Source organism: Phasianus colchicus, chromosome 19, assembly GCF_987193195.1.
Source record: "Phasianus colchicus chromosome 19, bPhaCol1.hap1.1, whole genome shotgun sequence".
Taxonomy (NCBI): domain Eukaryota; kingdom Metazoa; phylum Chordata; class Aves; order Galliformes; family Phasianidae; genus Phasianus; species Phasianus colchicus.
In genome coordinates this window covers 5,900,592-5,916,457 of record NC_143454.1, presented here as the reverse complement: position 1 = coordinate 5,916,457, position 15,866 = coordinate 5,900,592, and the positions used below count along the sequence as shown (strand labels likewise).

Sequence of the window (15,866 nt, the reverse complement as noted above, 5' to 3'; positions counted from 1 at the left end):
AGAAAGGGATAGCCGGAGGTACAGAAATGTGGTGGGAGAGAAAAGGGGAGCAAGAAGGATGTAAAAGCAGGAAAAAAAGTGAGTAAAAATTGCACTTATCTTAAGGACTGCACAGGACACATCTATGTCAGAAATCTCAGTGACTCAGAAGAATCATTTCTTTCACCACATCATCCTGCAATGTGGTGCACCTAAGCCACAGCACCCGCTCACTCCTGCTCTGAGCATCAGCTGGAATCCACAGGTCTTTTCTCCATCCCAGCTTGTAATTCTGCCTGCAATAGCAACACGTGACAGAGGGAAAAGCACGGCATTTCCCCAGTGTTGTAAATAAGGCTGAGATTACTGACGGCTAGAATAGGACTGACTATTGCAATATTTAATTTGCTGGGTGGGCAATTCATTAAAACAGATATCTAGGGCTTTAATCACTCTGCCAGGCTGCCATCTGCTTCCCTCACGCTCCCTCCTGGCTTAGGCCGGGTCTCGATATAGGAGGGGACAGCTTGTGAGAGGCTCTTTGGGGCCTGTGTCATAATTCATCTTGTGCACACAGCAGAGCAAGCTGCTTGGTGCAATGAATCCTGCCACGTGCATGCAGCAGCACTGCTCCTGCTCTGACAGGGACTGCGAGAGCAAGGGGTGTCCCAGGCTTTGGGAACAGAAGTTTGGGAACAGGTCGGGGAATCGGATCCCCTCACCTCCCTGCCATGTCAGTGGGGTTTACAGAAAGCATCTGGCAGTATTTACTAAGATGCTATTCACAGATATGAAATCAATTCATCTCATCAGCTTGCTTGCTGTGGTTCTCAGTGGCACAGGGCTTTTCTTCCAAAACCTGCACTCTTTCTGTCTTGTATACAACCTTAGAAACAACATTTCCACCCTCCAGACCACTTCTACCAACCACCAAAAGCCAGGACCTCAGAGTGCTCCCAGGGAGCCTGACAGCAACCTTGTCCCCTTCATGTCACCCACTCAGACCCCTGTGCCCACCCTGATAGCATCTAGGTGGGATTTGGCTTTGAGACTTCCTCTTACCATGAGCCTTGTTCTTTCTCAGGGCATCCCTGGCCAGCAAGAAGGAAGGACCATCACAGGCTGCTTCTCACCTGGCCATGACTCAGCAGGACAGTACTGTGCTGTGTGCTTATAAACCTTGTAGGAATGAGAAACAATATCTCAAACCTTCACACTAGGGTTTCAATGAGGAGAAATATCATCTCTGCTTATCTTTCAGCTGTTGGTTTCTTGTGACATGCCTGATACCTAAATTCCCTTCCAGGCCAGGTGTGGCTATATTAAGCTGCCTTTCCTTACACTAAGTGCTTGGCTTTTTCTCATGGACCTGCCTAGGCTCTTGTAAGCAATGCAAAGGCTGAGTTACGGTAAATGTTTTAACATGTTTAGAGCTTTTCTCCATTGATGCTTGTCCCAGAGACAAAGTGAAGCCTCCTGAGATAGGCCTCTAAGTCTGGCTTTTAGATACAGCCCAGCAAGGGGAGAGAATCAGAAGCATTCAATGTATTCAGATTCCCCTTGAAAGTCTTCAGGAGGCTCACAGAGCCATATGTCAGCAGAATGGAAAACGTAAATATCTCCTATTGAGATGAGGGACTTGGGTCTCAGGAAGATTAAGAAGGAAATGAAGAGGAAAGAGCGGATGGCAGTGGGGCAGATGGGGAAGAGGAAGTATTTCTGTGATATTTCTGCCATAAGGACCAAAGGATCCCATGGATGACAAATTAAATATGTTGTTATTCCTAGGCAAGACATTGCCATTTTTGTTTGCTAAGGCTGCCAGTTCTCAATCCACTTTCCTCCAATAGCTGGCCTACACGAGGAGCAATTTTGGCTAGGTTAAACTTCGGGAGGAAAAGATTCTCAAATGGTTTCATGTGTAGCATGCAAGGAATTGAGGTAGACAACTGAAAATGGGCAGATGGCCCTGGAGTCCTATGGAGACAAGAAGAAGGATAAATGAGAGACCCCTCTTCCCTCAGAGAGAGAGGTCTATGAATCATGCAAGGAGTTGTGGGGCACGCTGCTTAAAGCATCGCCAGACAAAGCTCTTGTATCATGGCGAGCAGGGCAGTGTGATAATGGGGCAGAGCACAGGAGTCTGCCTTTATTTGAAGAAAATGGTTCATGCTAGCTGAAAATTGTGATGTTGTGAGTTACAGGACTGCTGGCACCCACCTGGTGCCAGGGAGCAGCACCTGAAGAAACTCTGCAGCCGTGCAGATTAAGGAAGCATTTAGCCAGCCAGGCAGGAGCCTGTCCCAGTCAGAAGTCCATCTTAACCGATAGGGGTTCAAAACTAATTTGTCTGTTTGATTTCCAAGAAGTTGATGCCTTCAGTGCAGTAAATGAGTCTTGTAAATGGAGGTCACAGCAGGGCCTGTTGTTTGCTTTTGCTCCTGTCAGGAGCCAAGCAGAAGGGCTTTCACATACCACTCTGCATTTCAAACCAGCAGCAGCAGCCTGGGAGCCTCTAAGTAGGCCCTAATTAGCACTGATAGATTTCAGGGTGCTCTGAGGCTAGATGCAGAGCTGGGAGGCAGTCTCCTTCATTGCCTGAATGACAAAAAGGTTTTTGCTGGGACTTCTTTGAAAAAGCTCAATAAAAAGTGGTTATGGCATGGCCAGGGGCCTGGAATTAACTGCCAATCCAACAATGAAAAGAGCTAAAACATAACCAATTAATGCTGCTTCCTGAGCATCCTCTTCCAGAGAGCTGCAGGTTTGGGCTTCAGCTGCTTACCTGCATGTTCTCCAGTCCTTTGGGTTGGCAAAGTTGGAGATAAGTTCTTATGAAGAAATGTGTCAAGTCATAAATTCCTGGTACTTTTTAACTCCCCTTTGTATGTGTTTGATAGTTTATGAACTGTTGCAGAATTATGATGGTTAGGTTAAGCTTCAGCAGCTTGTGCTTTTAACTTGGCGTGCCTCCAGCTGTGACAAGTACATGTGTGTCGAAAGGCTCTGCCCTGTACGTCTTTGACTCATAGAACTATAATTCTGCACTGGTTCTGTTCCAGCAAGAGGAGGGGGAAATAATCCTGAAATGGTCAGAAGAGAAAAATTATTCCACGAGACTTAATAAATCCTAGTTTCCACGTGTTTGTGTAGCTGTTTCAACCCCAACATTTCCCCATTGGAGTCACCTTGCTAGAGACATTTACCATCTTAATCACCCACTCCATTACCTCTGGCATTTCTCCACTCCCACCAGCTCTGTGCTGAGCTGGAGCTCTATGGTAGAGCTGCAGTGCAATGTCTGCCTGGCCCAGGCATGCTGACTAAAGAGTTGCCCACTACAGTGGATCATTTTGTCTTGCTCAGAGGGCTACATCCTTCTTATTATGGTTCTACATGAAGAGAGGAGTAATCTTGACTCCACCAGTGCAGTGGCAATTGAAAGAACACTGGGGATACCTTTGTTTTTCTGTCATCTTCACATACCCTCTAGTTGTAGCCACTGGAACCCAGAGTATACATGAAGTGTGCCATGTGAAAACATTTGAGTAAGCTTGTGTGTTGCCATTCTGGAAGCTGAGTTCAAAACTCTGCTCCAGCACAATGGCCTTGGGGAAACCCGTATTCTGGTTTCTCTATATGAGGAACCAGTTCTGTTCTGTGGGTTATTTTTGCCTTTTTGCACATTGTACAACCTACAGACTCATCTGTTGACCAGTGCTATTCTGCTGCTGACTGAGCATCACTTACCCCACCATAATGGAGAACCTTTCTCATACACAACAATACTCCAATGTCTGTGCAGGATCCAAGAGGATGCACTGACGCTCAGACGTGATATAAGCTGAAATCCTGTGTTCTTTTTGGACCACTGCAGTGGTATTAAACTACAACAAACAAACAACAAAAAGACCAACACCAGCAGAAAAGTTTCATGTTTGCAAAGTTAATGCAGAAGGGCAAAGGGCTTTGTCTACAAGGGAAATGTATGCAGAAAGGAAGAAGAGGAAAAAAACAAAAACTTATATAGCTGAGGGGGGAAAAAAAGGTCAGTTAAGAAGGGATTTAATTGATAATGGTTTAGATAATGTCAAGTGAAGTTTCTATTCTCAGCCCAAGTGCAGATGATGAGGCAAAAGGACTAAATGTAGAAATTAAAGAAATACCCATTCAGAGCTAAACTGAGAAACCTTCTGTCACACAGAGAATCATAAGCGAGTGAGAAGTCCCAGCAGGAGAGGTTCTCAAGGCAAAATAACACTAGGGGCATTCAGGAAATAATTAGCTGGCTTCCTGGAGGGAGCAAGTAGATGTGTGTAAGGGAAGGAGGAGTGTAAAGGAGGGGGGATGACTGGAATGATATAAGATTCTAATAGAAAGAATGGATGAGGAATGAGGGGCCTTTAACTCATTCTTTGCAGGGGGGGGCAGAGGGGAGAGGAAGAGTAATCAAGCCAGTAAAGGAAGAAGATGTCATATGCTCAATGTAAGGAGCTCCTCAGGAGTGGCAGTCTAGATCAGGTGGCTGAAATGAGGCTCCTGGCTCTGCCTGAGATACACCATCCCATCAGCTGAGATACCCATCCAACAGCATCAGCTCTGCTGGAGGCCATGCGTTGCAGAACAAAGTGGCCCATGGGCTGCTCCTGGTCCCTGCATGTGAGCTTACGGGTGAATGGTCTCCTCGTTTTGTGGTTCTGTTGTTACTAGGCTGGACTTGAATGTCTCTCACACTGATCCCCATTTTGGTCAGGGATTGATTCATTTGTTGACAATGTTATTACTGTTGTTGATGCTGTAGCAAGTCAAAGCATTTTTGCAGCAACAACCCTTCCAGCTTTCATGGGAGGACTTCCTCATCTCTCTCAGACACCACATGCCAATGTAGAGTTGCCCCTAAACATCTCTGCTGACAACAAATGGAGGGCAGGTAACCTCTGTACCCTCAACTTTTGGGTGGTTCAGGTTTAGAGAGACAAATGCTACACTGAAAGCAACACTCCGTGCAGTGGATTTGCAGCAGGGCCACGGTATATGTGTCTGGAATTGTTATCACTTTGATAATGTTACCTCTTTGCATGAACCTTCTGGTAATTCTTGTGCAGGAAGTTTCTGCCACAATTGCTCTCATCTCAGTAGTTTCTCATTTTTTTACTCTAAAAGTGATAAATGATGATGCGTTTAGAATTAATTTCCATTCTAGCAGCTTGTGACAGCCTCTTTGTCTGTGTTACTTGGGACAAAGCAAAAAAATTAAGAAAGGGATTTCATAGGTTTTATCCTCAGTGCTAACATGGAAAAAAAATCTAAAGCCGCGCCAAAAGGTGCAAGAGCCACATAAAGACATTTGTCTGTATCAGATACATCTTCTGATTTTCTCCCTTCACAACTATTCCCAAACTGAAAGATGTTCTTTTTTAGAGAATGAAGGCTCACACCTTCCAATTTCTACATATTCTTTGGGAGGGCAGCAAGTGTTTCCCCACACCTGCCTGCCAACCCCTAGTTGAAGCACTCACCTTCAAGGAGAAGAGTTCAAACTTCGGGCCTATTCAACAAGTGGCTTTTCAGCAGGAACTGCTAACAAGGGCACCAATTAGCACTCACTCTACTAGTGGCTTTTGCTATATGAGTAGGAGTCCACTAGGAACCAAGTGAGACTGCTTTAGGATCTGACCTGGCCGTTGAGCTCCAGCCATTGAACAGCTACCAGAGGGTAATTGCTGCAAACCACTGCCAACCTCTGCTGGAGATGAACCACTGACTGACACCCGTGTGTCCCCGTGGCAGTCTTTCCTCATCCTCAGAAAGCTTCCCTGTCATTAACAGTCCCTCCTTCCACAGTCTCACACCAGCCTCTGTCTAAAAGAGGCAATGAGTGCCAGTCTCTGCCCCTACTTTGATGCAGTGTCATGTTCATAGCACGTTCCAATAAAAAGTGGTTTGCAGACTGCAAGCAACCTCTTGTCTGGAGTGTTTTAGAGCTGCCAGCTATGTACCATGGGTGGGAACAGTGTCTAAGTGTATGTGTCAAGCCACTCAGAAGGGGCTGAAGAGCTTTGCCTGATCTGTGAGGACTGAAGCTATGGAATAGGAGATTAGTTACAGTCAGAGCTCAGACATCATTGCTAAAATCCCTCCTCCAGTCCCTATCTCAACAGTGGACTGGCTCAGCATACTGACTGTCACCTTGGGTGTTTTCTAGCAGAGTCTGAAACACCACCTCAGTCTCAAAACGACCCCAAGCTCAGGCCTGTCCCCAACAAAGTCCCCTGCACCTGCACAGGTGTAGGAATACAGAGTAGACTCCCAAAGAGCAGTTCTTCTTTCCTTCTTCCTCCAAATGACTGTGGCTCTCTGCAGGATTCCCCCCTGCACACGGTTCCCCCAAAGCAAGGGCATCCTCAACCATCCCTGCAGAAAATCACTGCCTGAACAGAGAGCAGTTTCCTCCCTGACTGTTCCTCTGCAGTCTGTTTTCATTCCTTTCTATCACAGCCTGCCAAAGCAAACAGCAAACACACAGCCCAGCACCAGTCAACGTTAGGAAAAGGTCACTGAAGCCTAAATCACGCTCCCAGGCTCTCCCTAAGGAGATGGAGGAGAATTGGGCACAGTGGCTGCAAGCTACAGTTTAAAAGGGACAGACAGACAGGGAAAAAGCTTCCATCTTCCCCTAAGGCCGCTGACAAGGGGCAAATTAATGGGGAGATACAAAGCCTGGAGATTAGTATTTGAGCATATTGAAGGAGCAGAGATTGTAGGAGGTCTGAGAGGGGACAACAGAGAGTTTGCAAACCCTTTAATCTGGCAGATAGCGGCTGTCAGGGATGCATGTTCCAACCTGCTCCATGACACTGTAGATCGTGTTAGCCTTTGTGCTGGTTTAATTGGAGCTTTGCAGTTGCCCTTGGTCGCTGCTAATTGCCTTAATTGAAGTGGCTCGCATCTGCGCGAGTGGGGAATACAGGCTCGTGTGGGTTTAAGAGGAAAATACATCCTCAGCATTCCTTGCCATTGTCCAATGAGCTTGGGCTGAGTGATGTGATTGCATCAGCTGCCTGCTGTGCTTTAGAAAAGCTGGCTGGATTTATTGCAAGCTTATAAAAACCCAGCTTTAGGCTGCTTTAGTTGCACTTGATTACTTAAAGGAATAGAAGGGAAAAGAAATAGCTGTTTGTGTAACATTCACCCTGATGCAGAGAGATTTCCATCTGCACCCCTTCTCCCTGCACTCTGCATCTCCTCTCTGTCCAACTGATGCCTGTGTGTACAGCAAACCAAATTAGATCAGGAGCCCCCATTTTCTGTATGGATTTTCTGAAGGCAACGAAGCAGGTTAGTTCTGAGAGCCTTAGAAATAGCTCAAGGCTCCTTTGAATGGAAAAGGCATAAAGTCATCTATTTCCCTATCCCTAAATGTGAGAGAAAACATTAGGAAATCAGGCAGACATCTCAGTGCATCCCTGTGCCATACTGCTTAGCCCCTGTCCAAGCAGGAGTTGTAATATGGCAATAGACCTTAGGACAGTGGCGGGTATCTCTCCTCCATAGCAAGTGCCTCTTACTATAACCAGTGCCTTTAATGGTGTGATTTCCCCCAGAAAGCAGAGTCAGTCACTCCACCACCTTGCTGAAGGCTCTGATCTCCAAACAGTCATATGAAAGCTGTGATTGGAGTTCAGGAAATCCTATACTTAACTGTGAGAAGCCCAAGAAAAGGGCTGGGTTTCAGAAACACCTCCATGCATTTCATTCCCATACTGGCAGCCAACTGCTTGGCATCTTCCAGGGTCTTCTGTTCTCCCTCAATTAAATACTAAACTCAGGGCCATGTACTCCACTCCAGCCAGTAACCTCAGAGCTGGGTGCCACAGCACCAGGGCCAAATCCTTCAATTATATCTGTGCCTACAACTCCAAATTGTTGCAAGGACCTGGAAGCTTGCATGGGTTTTGGTATAAGAAAGCTTTGGCAGCCTACAAAGATGCATCACTTTGAGTTAATTTATAAGAACTTGGACAGGGAGAGAGTTCATTTAATTGAAAGATGTAATTATCAGGTGTTGAAGGCAAAGAGGCTCATTAATTTCTGAGACATGCTGTTGACTGAACTGTTCTCATTTTCATTTTTCACTCCATATCAAGGCTGAATCCACGTGCCAGGGCAGGCTGGAAGAAACCAGATCACTGATAGCCTTTTGCTTGTCTTGTTTTCCACAGGACAGAGATTTCTCTGTAGCCAAATGGTGGCCACAGGCTGTGCTGGCCTGCCCTTGTTGTGTGATAGCTCCCATGGGGAGACCTTGCCATGGTTTTATTAGAACCTGGACTCAGGTGACTCCCAGAGCTTCTTGTAGCAGGGTAGACTGGGATAAAGTGAAAGGTGATGGATTGCACGGGCCCCATCTGTTGATGAAAAGGAAACTGTGAACTCCCTTCACACCTTTTCTCCTTCCGTCAGATTAAATGCCTATATCCAGCAAAGAGGACAAAGATGCTTGGATGACACAGGAGGGAAGGAACCCCATGGGGAACACCAAGAAGTTGTGGCTGAAGGCTAGCTCTGTCCTTTGCCCACATCTCCAGGTCACAAACCTCTCCATCTGGATTTGCACACCTCTACTACTTCCTCACTTCTGCCCCCAACAGAAACTGAGGCTGCCTTGCCACCTCCCTCCTTGCATTGGTATTCCCTCTAGCTTGCCAGTCTGCACTCAGATTTATGATTTATTTAGAATTGGATTACACTGAGGCTCAAGGCCAGCACTCCCTAATCTGTCACCGTCCCTGCCACGGCCGTACACAAACATTTGTTTTAGCTGCATCAGCATCTCTGGCTCCTGAAGAAGGACGCCCATTGTTAATTGCTATAGCAACCACAATTCAGGGTTTGGGCATTTTTTTATTATTTTTTTTAATACTCCTATCCCTGCCGAGAAGCACTGGCATTGTCAAGTGATAGATATTTATAACAATACAACAGCAGCACGTTGAAGTTACGCTGCTGAAATGCATCACAGCCAGAGTTGTTCTGCTATTTGTTTTTGTGCTGAATAGTTGCAAGCACTTTAAGTTATTGTCCTCACTCCCCCATAAAAAGGGAAAAGAAGGGCTGTATAATTGTTGCTCGTATTTATAGCAATTGGATGCAAAGTGCTAGGGTGCAAGGAAGTCTGCTTTCAGCAATGTCACTCAAGATGAGATTGAGGGCTGTGTTCCCTTCAAATACGCTGATCGTGAATGTCTGCGTGCATTGGGAAATGAGGTTTTTGGGTTTGGATGAACAAACTGATTGTGCCAGGGATATTTTTGGCCCCAGCTGGCTAAAGTTTGATGAGCTAAGATGTGGAACCAACATAAAATAATGAGTAAGCCCTCTGAAATTACTGAACATGAGTGCAAACCAGGAAACAGCAACCCATATTTAATGCACCATGACACGAGTGCAAAGAGTTTGCACTCAGCCTTTTTCCTACTGCTGTCTCCTGCTGGCCCTGTGGAGATTTGTTCTTCTCAACCCCCCAAAGGGATGCATGGCCAGCTGACCATACACTTATTGTACTTTGGGATTGCTTGGACAGGATGGGCCAGGAAAGAACCCAAGGCTGAAGTGTGAGGTGTGCCACCAGGTCATGGGTTCACCTTGAAGGGGCTCAGGGTTGTGCCAGAGGAGAAGCTATGGTGCAGGGTCAGGTGGGCTGGAGAAAAAAGACCAAGCAAAAAACTGCTGTTGTGCAGGCTGGAAGAAAAGCAGGAAAGCCAGTGCATAAGAAATAATCTGTAGAAAAAAAAAAAAAAAAAAAAAAAAAAAAGCAGAAGGCCCCAGGGTCAGCTGTTTTGAGAGGAAAGAGGCTTAGAAGAGTGGCCAGGATTGGGCTGTGCTGTGAAAAATCTGAGTAGCTTGCTATGCAATGGGGCCTCCAAACAATGGCCTTTTCATGCTAAGGGAAGCTCTGTGCATGGATGGACAGCTTTACGCCAAAAGGAAAGCTGGAAAACAGGGAGAGCCTCTTCTTCCCCCGGTCTCAAAGCTTAGTTCTCATTGTGCTGCTAATGCTTGTGTGGTCCTGAGCTCTGGGTCTTGCCCAGACTCTTGTGAGTTGGGATGATGCTTGGAGACCAGGTCACTGTCCCTATTTTGGAGAGGAAAGCCTCAGGCTCGGCTGCTCCAGTGTGAGGCTTCTGATGCTATTTCCCAGCAGCTGTTAGGTTAACAGGGAACTGCATAAGAAGCTGCTTATGGGGCTGGGATGGAAGGAGGTAGGGCATTTCCTCAAACAGCTTTAAAACTCATCAATGATTTGATTTGCTTTCTGAGAATGCTTTAGCTCAACAAACAATTGCAAGCTACACAGTCGCAAGGTAAAATGAGAAGCCCATGGGCATTAATTATATATATAGATATTAAAAAAGAAGCTACTGCTTAATTATTGTTTGCAAATCTCAGTATTTAAATTGACTTATTTGCAAATGTCTGTTTAGAAATTGACTTTGTAATTATAAAGTCGGTGCAGGCATATCACAGGCCCTGGAGGGGTCTCTAACGAGTAATGATAATGTACTAGGCAAAGTGAACTATCCTGAGCTGCATGTTAATAACCAAGAGGTGCTTGGAAGGGAGAGCGGAGGGTCTGCAATAAATCCCAAAGCCAACAAATGTAGAAGCAAGAGACGGAGGATAGGGAGAGATGGCTCCACAAAGCAAGGGGCTAACGTGTTTGAGAAGGGGCTTCGGGAAGCAGGCAGCTCTTTCTGAAGCCCCAGCAATCTCAGTGAGTTGGTAGCAACCTCTGTTTCAGCTCTTGAATGAGAATGAGGCAGGCTGTTGGCAGCCAGGCACCGGCTGCTGCAGAGCTGGAGCTCCCCACTGGTGGAAATGACACAGCTGGGCTTGCATCCAGCCATCCCCTCACCACGCTCCCCTGTAGCAGATGGGATGGACTCACACTGCCAGCCCCTTAGTGGGCATGTCTACACACAGTGTGAGGGCAGCTCACACTGTTTGCTCCCCAGGCTGTCAGAAAGTAAGGTGGTTCCCAGATCTAATCTTGCTGTTAACCAAACTCTGTGATGGAGGATGATCTCCATGACTGGACAGACTGTATCTCCAGGTACCCGAGGCTGTGCTCTGCCATGTGAAGCAGGTGACCTCTGATGGGTTGCAAGGTCTTCTGGGTGAAGAGTGGTATATTTTCCAGGCCACAAATCTTTGTCAGTCCCACAGCATGTGCAATAACTCTTAAGATTTAACTTCTGCACGTGTCCAAGGTGTATAACTACATCAAAGGTGGAACAGGATGTTCTATCACCTTTTCCTCTCCATCATCCTTGACAAAAGCACTTCCAGTCTCCAAATCTAGTGGTCTAGGGTATTTCTTCTTTACGGACCATCACCATTAGCTTTATAGCCAGCCACTGGCCAATGGTTCCTTGCATAGTTCATTAACCAAGGGGGAACAAAGCTTGGCTGCTGAGCTGCACATTAGCAAGATCAACAGCTGGCAGGGTGCAAAAATAATAACTAAAACAAATTACCATAAGCAAAAGCTCTGGGTTTTTGACTCGTCTGCTATGCATAGTCATGTTATCCCTTATTCGTGAGCATTCAGATGGTGCCAGTATATTCATGAAAATGTGGCAGCTTAAGACAAGGTCTGAAAGTTAAATAGGATCCAGGATCCTGCTGGAACAGAATAATATTACACTTCTGAGTGAAACCATGAGTGAAAGTGTGGTCCTTGTGAAATTAAAGGCAAACACCCAACACCTTTTGACATCGCTGGGATGGCAAAGGAACTATGTGAATCAGAAAACAACTGTTTCCCTGACCAAAATAGCTGTGTCAGTATAAAGCACAACTGATGGACTCGACATCCTCCTGGTGTTTTCTAAATGCTAAGCACTGCTCAGTGTTTGCCGTTTGTTCCTCTGTGCAGCTTGTGCCTATTAAATACAGAATAAATTCTGCTTGGAACAGCAGTAAATGCCTTGCTGGAGGGAGATAAGAAGCCCCACCCATTATAACCAGTGACACGGAAGACCCAAATTCCTTTACATCTGCTTGAGCTGGCCAGAAATAAGCTATCTCCCATCCAAAGGCCAGGTAGCTGTGCTAAGGCTAAGCTGAGAACATAAAAAGCCACTGAGAGCTGTTGGTAGGCACACGGCCCCGGACAGTTTGTTCAGCCTCTATGAGTGAGATTTTTCCAGCTGTTCTGCTCAGTGGTCCAACACATTTGGTTTTCAGTTATGTCAATGAAGCATTAAAAGAAGGAAAGAAAGGAATTAAGAAAAGCAGCAGCTTGTGTTGAATTAAAAGGTGGGGAAAAAAACACCTCCAAACATCCCGATTAGTTTTGAAATCGAAATGTACCTCAGTATCAGCTCATCTAGCAGAGGGATGAACCTTGTTTGATTGCAGTGGCCTCCGTGTTGTGAAGGATGTGTGCAGTCCTAGCAGCTTTCCCTGACTCAGGATTCAGAATGGGATCAGAGCATCCCTCACCAACACTCATATTCCTCCCAACGTGGGTTCTGCTCAGAGGTCCTCAGCCTCCCATTTATTTTTATTTTTCCCACAATCCTCCAACCCAAGGGTTGTGCTAGGACTATAACTGTTCAAACAAGAAGCATATTACATCTCCTATTTGTGCATTAATTAAAGCTATCCAAGATCTCACCAAGTTTGTCGTTGATTCAGAGTGAATGGGACCTGCAGGTAATTAATGACTCTCAATGACAGTTCTTGAAAAATTGGTTTCTAGCAGCAATCAGCATATGTTGGATAGGATTCTATTTTATAAGCCTGTTCTCTTCTTAAAGACACAAGAAGCAGGGAAAGCAGGCTGTTCTTTTCAGTATTAATTAGACCATCATTTATTTGGAAAAGAGAGGTTTTTGTTTTAGATACGTGTTAGCTGCTGAGAATTCTACCCTAAGTCACTTAATAGCCCATTAAGAAATTGTTGTGATGACTAATTATTTATTACAAATCCAGGAACTGTTTACTAGATAACTCTGATTTTATTAATTAATAAGATCACCGCTTACATCCCAAACCCACAATGACAATTCTGGCATTGTCCTGAAATACAACATATGTGAAATATGACACATTTTGCATTTTCCTATTAGCGTGTTTTAAATTCTGTCCGTGGAATATGACTGTTCTGTGCTTCACTGTGGACATATCATTATGTCAGATTACAGCTAACTACTTAAAACAAATACTAATCAAGGGCTTGATTTTACCTTTAGGAGCAATGGAGCTGTAGACATCCGTGCTTTTGCATATATCTGTGCTACCAGCCAAAATAAATGGTGAGAAGCCACGATGCAGCATGGCTAGCCTGAGTTAGCCAGCTGCTAAGATGAAGGCAGCCTAGGTCTCAACTCAGATGAGCTATTAGTGCTCAGATCCACCAACGGACCTGAACTAAAGTTGAACCAAGGCTGATTAAAAGAGTACTTCCATTGCATACCTCCAGAGATCCTCCTGGACAAAAAGTCCCATCCTTCTGCCCTTTTGCCAAGGAGAACAGGTATTGCTTGTCTACTTCCACTAAACACAAGCTTCAGATTGGCTAACTATGCTCAGTTTCCTAGGAGTGTATTCACAAGTCCAAATCCAAATCCTCCTCCATCAACACAACCATTGTAAGGCTCTTTCCAACTTGCATGCCCAGGCTGGATAGGGCACCTCCACCAAGGAACCCTCCTGCAGCACCACAACACCTGAGGTCTGTGCCCAAAGGAGCCCACAGTCTATATAGCATTCATCAATTTCAGTGGGCTGACCTTGAGGAGAGCACCTTGGACTCCCTCCGTGTGGAAACAGCACCGCATGTAATGAAAATCCATACTGAGAGGGTATGCAAAGATCAGACTCGATTAATTCTTTCCAGAGGTGCCCCCACGATGTCAACATTGATCTGCTTCCTAGTTGCACAGTTTTCTCTCAGCTGACAACCATATGCCAGTCAGAGCTGTGCTGTGTTGTAAATTGTAACAGATATGGAGATGGGATCATTAAAATACCTGGAGAATACACAGCAAGTCATTGTTTTGCTGCTTTTGCTCAGAAAATCTCACAGTTGTGCTGAAAAAGTAAATGTTATAGGCCAATCTTCTGGTGAAGAAGTTAATCCTAGAATGAAATTGGATGGAATGCCTGAGGACGGAGATCAGTACATGGGTCTCTGTGTTGCCTGTGCTAAAAAGTTGCTGTTTTATGAAGAAGGCTTGTTGACAATCACTGAAATACACAGGGATTTCATTTCCAGTCATACCTATGGGAAACTATAGCAGCGTGCTCTGTAAGTGGTCACTCTCAGTGCCTGTATCTCCTAGTGCCCTTGGATGGCATTACATCAGACATGAGTTAGGGCTCAATCACATCATCTTACCAAAAGAAGGCAAACTCAGTATCATCTGTCTTTTCCCATACGCAGCAGGACCTCATGGAATCATTTCGGATATCATGAAACCATGCAGCCACTGGATTTTGGCTCAGACCCGCAGCGTGTAACTGAGGCACGCACCAGCCACTCAAATCCACCTCTCATGAACTGAGGATGTGGGTTAACTTTGTCACCATTCAGCTCTTACATGCTTGATTGAGTCCAGAGATAACCACTCCTAATGGCTTATGCTAATAGGCCATTTTTGCACTGTAAATACAGACCTTGGAGGCTTCTGCTCCAGGAAAGCCTACTTAGCATCTCCAAGAAGTGATGACCTATTTTAAGAATGACCATTATTATTAATAAAATCCACCAGTCAGGACTCTGTCATTTTGCTGTGCTTTTTTAAGGACAACTTCACTGCTACCCAGAGATCCACTTTGTTTGCTCATCTTTCATCCTTTTCGGAATAAATTTAAGTCAAATTGAAATAACATATGGAAAAAAAAAAAAAACAAAAAAACCAAGAAAAAACGAACAACACAAACTTCTCAATAAAAGAGTTAGAAGAAGGAAAATCGGAGAAGAAGTCGATTGGTTTTCCTTAAGGCCAAAACTTTGAAATGAAAGCTTTGCAAATAACCACCACATGGCAAAGACAACAGATGCACTGAAGATATATGGAGGCTCCTGCTGTCCTAAAGGTCACAGGCACACATGAAGGATCTCCTTGCCAGGGTAAGTGGAGCCCAAGAAAAATGCACTGAGGATTACTCACCTTTCAAAGGAGTTGCAGACAAATGAGCACAGCCTTTCAAAGGGGCAGCGTGATTATGGCCGTGTGCCTTCCTTAAAATGCCTCTGAAAGCAACAGGGAAAAAAAAAAAAAAGTCAAATTAAATCATCAATTCAGGCACCATCTTTGCTACTCATCAAGCTGGCATTTCTGGAGGAATAGGGGTTGAAAACAATCCAGAAAGAGATGTCTGTGCAGAACTGAGTGCTCCCCAAGTGCCAGTCTGCTCTCTTCGGTTCTCGTGTCTCACCTGCACCTCCCATCTGCACATTTCCAGCATTGCATTCAACAACGTGTGCACATTGCTGAGCAACGTGTTGCTGCTCCAGCACCGACAGTCGTGACTTCCACAAACACAGTGGCCAAGAAGACAGCAGAGAAGTACCTAACCTCATCTCGAGAGCAGGAGAGGGAGAATGATGAGAACAGCTTTAAGGAACAGAAATGGAGAGAGACAGAGAGATTTTATTGCTCAAGGGGGAAAAAAAAAAAAAAAAAAAAAAGATTATAATTGAACTGCAGAAGATTCTCCACATCACAGGTAATGGTGCCTGGGTTACCTCTCTTTATCTGTGCAATAGAGATTAGCAAACGGGGTCATAAAGGGAAATTAAAGTCAAATAAATTCCGGGCCAGCACTTGGTAAGTACTGATTTCCTACCATTTAGAAAAGGGAACATTAGGGCA

The 15,866-nt window shown here is 45.2% G+C and overlaps 1 long non-coding RNA gene across 1 annotated transcript in view; it reads right to left on the bottom strand.

Annotated features, from left to right (window-relative positions):
* LOC149915450 (uncharacterized) overlaps positions 1-15,644 on the bottom strand; it is a 49,722-nt gene extending 34,078 nt beyond the window's left edge. Inside the window, exon 1 of the long non-coding RNA XR_016458872.1 lies at positions 15,162-15,644. This is a non-coding gene — a long non-coding RNA (uncharacterized LOC149915450). The remainder of the gene's footprint in view (positions 1-15,161) is intronic.
* Positions 15,645-15,866: the final 222 nt, after the last annotated feature.